The following is a 9,410-nucleotide window of genomic DNA, read 5'->3' on the forward strand; positions in this document are numbered from 1 at the left end:
ATAACATAATGAAATTTTTTAATATCTTATTTAATTTAAGTTTATAAATTTTATATATTCTAAAAGTTAAATAATTTAACAAAATATTTTTAGCTTTAATTTTTTTATTCTTAATGTTTAAATTATTTTATTAAATTTATAATTTTAAAAATAAAAATATAAAAATTAATCTCTTAAAAATAATAGAAAAGTGGCTGAACTATTAGCTCTATAATATTTGATCATCAGTAAAGGAGATTACAATCAAATAATGTAAAAGGTCGCAGATATACCAGAATCTTTGATGCAAATAAATATATGTTCCACAACAACTGAGACAAGAGAGTGCCCAGCAATTTCAGTAAATTGCTGTCATGATTCAAATTCAAAGACCACTCAAAAAGCTAGAATAATAGAAGAGCTTTGTCAAAAAACAAGCTTCTGAAAACTAATTTTCTCAAATCGCAACAAACTTCTTTTCTTACTCATACCACTATCCACCCAAGCCTCAAAATATTCCTGAGAGGAACCCGGCCAGAGAATAGGTAGTGCACTGTTTCCAATTCACCCATACACAGCATACAATTTGCATTCCTCTGTTCTATCTTTTTCTTCAGTTTCTAAGGATTTAACAGAGTTTCTTTCCAGGGTTAAGTTAAAAAGAGCATGACGACCATATATACAAAAATGACAAGGATCGATGATGAACGAGAGCAACTTCAACAACCACCGAGAGTTTTTCTGATGCCACCACTCATGGTTGTTGGTTTTCTGCCATTTTATCGTGCTGCTCAGCCAAGGATTGTTGAATGACTGCCGCTTCTAGAGCCTAGTCCCAATAGTTCAGTTGTGATCACGCAAGTGTGGGCTGCCAATGCTGATTCCAAGTTCCAAATCATAAGCAGCCTGGTCGACAAATATCGATTTGTCTCCATTGACATTGAATTTCCCAGTGTAGTCATCCTAGCCTGCAACAAGAACTACCGGAATCTTGTCCCAAAAGAAACTTAATTACCAAGTCATGAAGGCCAATATGGACGTGCTCAAAATCATTCAGCTTGGACTCTCTCTGTCAGATGAGCACGACAACCTCCCTAACCTAGGAACCAACAACAGAACTCACTACATCTGGCAGTTCAATTTCCGAGATTTCAACCTCATGCGTGACATCCACGCAAAGGACTCTGTGGCACTCTTATGCAGCCATGGCATCAACTTTGCATGCAATGCAGTGGCTGGCGTTTCTTCGGTGCCTTTTGCAAAGTTGGCAGCAGCATCTGGGTTGCTGTTCAACAAAGCATTGACATGGGTCACATTCCATGGTGCTTATGATATTGGATATTTGGTGAAGATTCTGACATAGGGTGTACCTCTGACAAGCTTGGGGGAGTTCTTGGTGCTTGTAAAAGAGCTATTTGAGGGAAATGCTTATGATGTGAAGCATGTGATGAGGTTCTGCAATGGCCTCTATGGCGGTTTGGAAAAAGTGGCTGACACACTTCAGGTGGACCGAGTTTCTGGAAAGTGCCATCAGGCCGGGTCTGACAGCTTGCTCACCTGCCACACCTTTCACAAGATTAGAGAAACTTATTTTTTGGCTAATGATGATGGGTTTAGGGAATACGTTAATGTATTTTTTTGGGTTGAAAATTGCAAAAGCTTAATACTCTTAAGTTGAAAGAAATTATCATACATTAGATTATTCATGTATCAACATTTTGTCTGTGAATTACAAAGTAGTATCAACGGGTTATTTTTTGGATATGACAATTGTTTTACAATACTTGAATTGGTTATTTTTTGGATATGACAAAGTTGTTTTATAACACTTCCAATGGTTGTTTCATGGTTCTGTCTTTGAATATGATCTATAGTGACCAAGTTTATATTTGAGTTTAGAAATGGCTTTTAACAGACTTTCATTATCATTTGCCTTTGAAGTTTTAGCAAACATGTTAATCTTATGAGAAAGTCTAGGGAGCTAGCAGTTTTAATAAAATTTGGTCAGTATTTAACCAGTAAAATAAAAGAGTAATCTTACACCATTAGATATAATCTCACACCATTAAAAATATTAATAATGGCTAATTGATGGCTACAAATTTCGCAACTTGCTGACCCCCTAGTACTATTGTACAGTATTACAGCATATTCTTTATTCTTTACGGTGTCTCTAACATTCACAAAACTCAAAATTGGCATGCACTTACTAAAAACTAGAGTCCACTGTACTATTGTAGGGCACATATTCACACAATATAACTGAACACAATGAACATGCTATCCATTATCTAAGCAATTTTAACTTGATAAACATTAATTAAACATTTCCTGAATACAGTATTACACATGAACAAATTAAAACACCCAAAAGAAAATTTCATGAGATAAAGGAAAGCTACCAAAATTGTTATTTCGCAGCAGTACAGGCTCAATCGAACAAAATTTTTCTTACAATAATGAAGAATTCTAATTTCTAACTATTTTATACAACACTCGGCAATTTGATCTTTGCTATATACAAAAAGAATTGTGACTTATGTAAAATATATCAATAAAGAAAAAGGACATTCTTAAATTCTAATTACATACAAATATGAATAGGACTAAGTTTTATTCCGTAATTGCTTCAATAAACCCTCCATTGATTCAATCTTGTGACTGAGTTCTTTAACAATGGTAAGTTGCTGCCCAGAGGACTCTGAAATACCAAAATCACTTTATTAAGGCATTGATCTTTTCCTGTGAATCTGCAACTGCTTCCTCGAACAAAGTTAATGTCGGTTCCATCGTCGATTTGTGCAAGCTTTTGTTTACCAGCTTCGGTGATGGACAAAATCCTCTATTGTGGACACTATCATCTCTGCTGTGCTTAGCAGAGAAAATCTTGTCAATGCCTTTACTTCCTGCATGCCCTTGAAATCAACTTTAGATTTGCACAGAAAAGGAAGGTGTTGAGCCTCATCACTGGTTAAAACCACCTCTATCTGCATAGTGAAATCTTAATCACACACAATGATCATAAAGAGAGAGACAATGACATCATGATTAAATATAGAATTCTCATTACCGGTTGCTTAACAGTGAACGTTAGATTTTCCACTTCCCGATTAGCCATTTCAACTTCAACATTATCCTCTCTTGATACCAAACCCAGCTGAAGACAAATACCGGTAGCAGTACCATTAACTTTTTTAGCACCATTTGTAATTGATTTTGACAAATGAATCTCCTTCGGTCTCTGCGGTTTCATGATCTGCATCCCTTGGATTCCAACCTGTAAGAGGTAAGATAGAACACACCTTAATAACAGGAAAGACAATGACAAATCGCACATAGATATCATCAATTAGTATATGAGTTTTAGTTTATTTTTAAGACTTCCAGTGTAACACCCTACCACACAGAGCCTTATGCTTAAGTCATAAGACAGAGGTGGCGAGATATTACGACCTCTAAAAATGAAATTTAGTACGTATAGTATTGTGAAAAATGTTTATAACTAGGAGCCTTTGAAGAAAAGGGATAAAACAAAACCGTTAAATTGAAAAGCGTAACACTCGGATTTATAACGTAACGAAACAGGTAAAGGATAAACTAACGCGAAGACATAAACAAGAGAGAGCCAAAGGTACGAATATCAAAACTCAGGATCCAGTTCGCGAAGATAACTGGTCTGAGCATAAAAGTATATATATATAAAGTAAGAAACCCAAGGGAAACCCCAAGGACAAACTCCCAAAACCTGTTCTCCAAAACAACATCTAAGAGGAGTCAAACAGTATATACATACATTTATTTAGTGGAGATAGTAACTATCTACATAAAACCAAAATAAAGTCCCAAGAACCAAGGATCTTCGCTAATCCAGAAGTTTCCAGCATGCCTCAGCGAGGAGCCTCATGTCCTGCATCTGAAAACCACAAAATCCACATGGGTGAGAACCGGAGGTTCTCAGTATGGTAACAGTACCCACATATCTAACATGTAATGTCCTGGGAAAGCCAAAGGCAATCCTAGAACTTCCAACAGATAAATCAAAGCTTATAAACAGACTAAACCATAAATGGAAACTGACTAAAGATATTCCATCTAACTAACAGTCCCCTTTCCAAATCCTGCAGAACTCCCAACTGCCATCAGTAAGATAATATGGCAAACACAATTATATCAGACAAGGAGATATACAAATAGGAAATAGATACATAATTTAGACAATTAGCAAGTAATATGCAGTCAATTAGGCAATTACAAACAATTCACATAATATGCATATGACGTATGCCTGTCCTAATGGTTGATGAGTCTCATCTGTCAGTTATAAAGCTAACCCGATAAGTTCTGGTAGCTAACCATTAGACTGTCCCTCTATCGTGCATCCCCAACTCGAGTTATTCACAACATAAATCATAATTCATATCCAACACCCTCACTGGTGTATATTCACGGGGGCAAGCTCATCCGGAACTTTCACAGTGTCCGGCCACACTTACGACATAAGGTTAGCAGAGTATCGAGTCTCCACCTGGAGCACATGGTGGCTAGCCACTGCTTTCTCCCAGGGAACCTCATATCTCAGATAGTGGAAGTGCAACATTCACATTTCATTCAATACGCATATATGCAATCATACTCAGCCATAATTCAATAATGGCTCAGCCATAATTCGGCAATAACTCAATCATCCTGCTCATAATTCAATCCATAACTAGCCAATTTATTAATAATTACAGCCCTTCGGCTCATGACATATAAAGTACTTCCACAATCATCCTCTGTATCTCATACAATGATCTTTGATCATCATTCATCATTAATTCTCCCCTTACTTCGTCCACAAGTTACTACCTTCCCTTGCTCCTTCCCATTGCTAGGCATATCAGGAAGATTTAAGACATAAGGGGTGAGATCGGAGGCTTAGAAGTCTGAAATTTGGCTTTGAAAACTCAAAAATCAACTTTGGGATGAAAACAAGGTCACGCGTGGAAGGCAGCAAGATACAGTGACGCATATGCGTCTCCCACGCACACGCGTGGATGGGAGAAAATCCAAGTGACGCCTGCGCGTCAGCCACGCGTACGCGTGGGTGCGTTTTGTGCCCACGCACAAAAACCAGCACAACTCCCACACAACTCTCGAGAATTTTGGCTGGGCAATTAGTTTAGCTCATTGACGCGTATGCATCAGCTAGGCGCACGCATGGGTAGTGAACATTTGAAAACGACGCGTGCGCGTCGGCCACGCATACGCATGGAAGTGCGTTCTGCCAAAAATTTTACTAAGTTAAAAAGCTGCAGAATTCAGAATTTCAAATCCCAATCGTCCGACGGACATAACTTCTCCATTTCAAATCATTTTACCCCGTTCTTCGAACGTCATAAACATCCCGGATCCAATTTCATTTCTAAACAAGTTTGGCACAAATCGGGGATCCGGATTCCATGTTATGCTCCATCAAAGTATGCCCAAAAACCACATTTTCATACAAAACCACAAAGTGCCATTTTCAAAACAAACCAATTCCAACCCTTTTTAAAATCAATCAAAACATACCAAAAATCAACCTCAAGTCTCCTCAACTCATACATTAACATTTTTATCAAATCATAACCTATCAATCCATCATTTTAACCAATCTCAACCATGTAACTCAACTTCAAACACAATATCATATTATACATATTTTCTCATCCCAATTCCCAACCATACTATGTCCAATCAACCATCAATACACACAATCAATATCACCCTCACCATCAATATGGCTTCACCCATAATTCAACCTCAATCAATCATTAAGCATATATCAAAGCATGCATATCTCTCATGCTTCATCTCATCAAAATATCAATATTCATTAATCACATACATAGCCACATAATTTATCTCAACCATTCAACAACATCAACCATTCAAATCCTATCTTAGGGCCTTTAGCCTAAGTTTTCACAGCACATTACATTTTAGATACAGAAAACCGAGACCATACCTTAGCCATTTTTCCCCGCTCAACCCAGAGCACTTCCAAATCACTTTTCTACAAGCTCTCAAGGTCTCAACACCTCCAAGAACAGATGTTTAGCACACCAAGGCCCTTTTTCCAAGCTTTCCAAAATCTCAATCAAGCTTCAATATTCACATACACACTACCTAAGACACAATCATTATATTCAAACACAACAACTCAATACCCAACATCATAAACCAACAAATTCCACTACGGTTCAGAGTCTTATCACACCCAAGGATCAAGGAGACAAGGTTACTCTTCTCCTTCAAGCTAGTTGGATCTTATAACATCAAAGAACCCAAAATCTCAACACTTTTTTCCATTAAATTCGAATTTAAGGGCTGAGGAACTGAACTTAAATCGTGGCTTACCTCAAGAACAAAGTAGTGGGTTTTGTAGAGCTCGTCGCAGTGAACGCGTGGTCACAAACGATGCCGCAATCGGAGCTCCGGATCAAAAGTTATGGTGGTTTGAAGATCAAATGAGAGTTAGAGCTTTGGAAGAGTGTTCTTCCCCTCCCATTTTATTTTTTGAGCGTGAGTGAGGTTTAGAGAGGAGAGAGAATGCTGTTTTTGGGGTTTTAGGTTTAGTTGGTTTGGGCCAAGGGCCTAATATGGGTCCGGTTGATCCAGTTTGGCCCGTTCGGTCTAATTTTGGGCTAATTTCTATAAAATTGGTATCGAAATTCTCGTTTCAATCTCCTCTATCATATTAAGACATAAAAATTATATTTTTGGTTTTCTAGAATAAATTCTCATTTATGGGCTAATTAGTCATTAATTAACATGGTTTTACATCCAGTGCAAGTAAACAACTATTGACAACTCTGTCAACACAGCCACCACCAAACCTTATCTCAGTGTGTAAGGTCGATTGGATGGACTACGCTAGTGTTTTCTTATGGACCATGTCTTATCGTAAAAATCTAAATTCATCTAAATGCTTTTTCATATAGGTGTGCTTGGTCTCCCCCTATCTTTGACTATTAAGCTACCCTCAGCCTAATCTAATATACTTACTAGAACTTCCACTAACCCAACTTTTTCTCACATGTCTAGCTGTGCCATAAATTTTTTCTCTTTAAGCTTGAGTGGTAGAATTTTATCACAAATAACACTCATAGCATCACTCAGCTTCTTCCATTTCACTTAATTTCCCATGTCGTGCTTTATTGCAAACCTCTACACTACTAGTTCTAGGACAGAAGAGTTAGAAAATCAATAACTAGTGTAAAAAAGTTATTGAATCTTATTGACATGGATAGATGATTTAAGTCATAGTAAAAGAAATAATTCTAAATTGATTTTTGACAAGAGTATGTCACACAGAACAAACAAAAATTGCAATGACTAACTCGACATCCAAGCAGCCGTAGATTGAATTTACTACTCCGTTATATTATAATTTTAGTATACAAATGGCACAAATTCAATTTAGAAATAAACTAGCCAGATTTCTCAATGTGATTTAAGCAAGACTAATTAAATCATTAACTGCAGATCTATCTGGATATGCTGTCAAATTAAATGAATTGAAAAAAAATACTATATTCTTGAAAGCATCAAGGAATCCTTAATTCCAAAAGAAGGTTTATCAAATATTTACAAGGACCAAAAAAGAAACTTCCAATATATGTAAGGCATAAATATTGGAGAGTTCAGACTTACAATGATCAAAGTTTAGAACAGCAGAACTAAGAAGCAAATATTGGAAAAGTCTGCTAACAAACACTAAGAAATTGTTTTTAAGGGACTAAAACCAAAACACCCTATATTAATTTAAATACTTTTAGATTAGTTTGTATATAGCTTCCACTCAACTTAAAGTCCTATTAACACCGATAAACAATATGAAAGACCCATGACCAAAACAAGATTAGTTATTAATCCTTTCAATATTAGTTATTCGAGCAGAGCATATAACACAAACCTTAAACATAGACCTGCAATGGTAATTCTGGTCAAACTACTGTCACTTTCTCCCTCCGAAAGACTTTCCTGCAAGGAAAATATATAAACAATTAATTGTTCCCCAGGGAATGCCAGAAATATTATGGCACATCAAAGGACCAATGGACACAGCAACTTGCCAATGCCGAGAGAACTAGATAAACATTTTTTATTAATGTATTTAAAATCAGCAAATGCTGAATAAGATCATCCAAGATAAACATGTAGAGGGAGTTTCTCATCTTTGGGATTTGAATACTGAGATAATAACTAAAGATTTTTAACCTCATCAAGACAAATTCAAGTACATTTTCCAAATTTATTGTGTAATACTTCCAGTATAAATTGCATGAACATGCAAGACAAATATGCCTGTAGTTATTAACCACTATTCTAGAGTCAGCTTTCTTTTCAAATATGAAGGTAAAAGTTTATGTTTATGTACCTCTAGATCAACAAAAGTATTGTAATCATAACTCAAAATGATTCAACGGTGGATACACCCTTCCATTCTCCTTTTAGAGGAACTTTTTCTAGTTGATTATATTGTACCTACTAGATATAAGAGTAATGTAGACTCGATTGTGAAGAATAATGTCAGAATATCTCAAAAAAAAAATTCAATATATTCTGCATATTTAATGTATCTCACGATAATCTTCAGAATATAATATGGAATGTCATTAAGGAAGGATTTTGTTATTTGTCATTTGCCAATTGTACTATGTTTATTACTTTAATTTGGGTTAGGAATTTTATTTTGCATGCAGATTTTAGCTCGTACTCATAAGACTACACCAACACCTGATCCGATTCTTGATATATATATATATATATATATCGGTTGATTTTTGTTTAACTTTTAAACACTGACATCATTCCATGCATGTTATAAATCCTCCTTTCCCTATACATATTCTATGGCATCAACAGGTGATGCAAACGGTACCAGGAAGAGTCGTGATTCACAAATAAAGGCGCAAAAAAGAATATAACCAAGAAAATTACCCAAGAGAGAAAAGGGACTGCATTAATAGTTCAAGCTGGAACTCTGCAAATTAATGGCAATTGTATGATCATTTTGTATGCCATGTATGTATTTTGAGAATGGCCTCTATGGTGGTTTGTAGAAGGTAGCTGACACACTTTAGGTGGACTGAGTTGCTAGAAAGTGCCATCAGGCCGGGTCTGACAGCTTGCTCACCTGCCACACCTTTCACAAGATTAGAGAAACTTATTTTTTGGCTAATGAGGATGGGTTTAGGGAATATGTTAATGTATTTTTTGGGTTGGAAATGGCAAAAGCTTAATACTCTTGAGTTGAAAGAAATTACCATACATTAGATTATTCATGTAACAACATTTTGTATGTGAATTACAAAATAGTATCAGCGGGTTATTTTTTGGATATGACAATTGTTTTATAACACTTCAATTACAAAGTAGCTTGTTTTTTTCAATAACAGTAACAT

General features: G+C 36.0%; 1 pseudogene; it reads left to right on the forward strand.

Moving 5' to 3' along the window:
• On the forward strand, window positions 667-1,800 carry LOC107647041 (annotated as a pseudogene).

Source organism: Arachis ipaensis, chromosome B06, assembly GCF_000816755.2.
Source record: "Arachis ipaensis cultivar K30076 chromosome B06, Araip1.1, whole genome shotgun sequence".
In the NCBI taxonomy this organism is placed as follows: domain Eukaryota; kingdom Viridiplantae; phylum Streptophyta; class Magnoliopsida; order Fabales; family Fabaceae; genus Arachis; species Arachis ipaensis.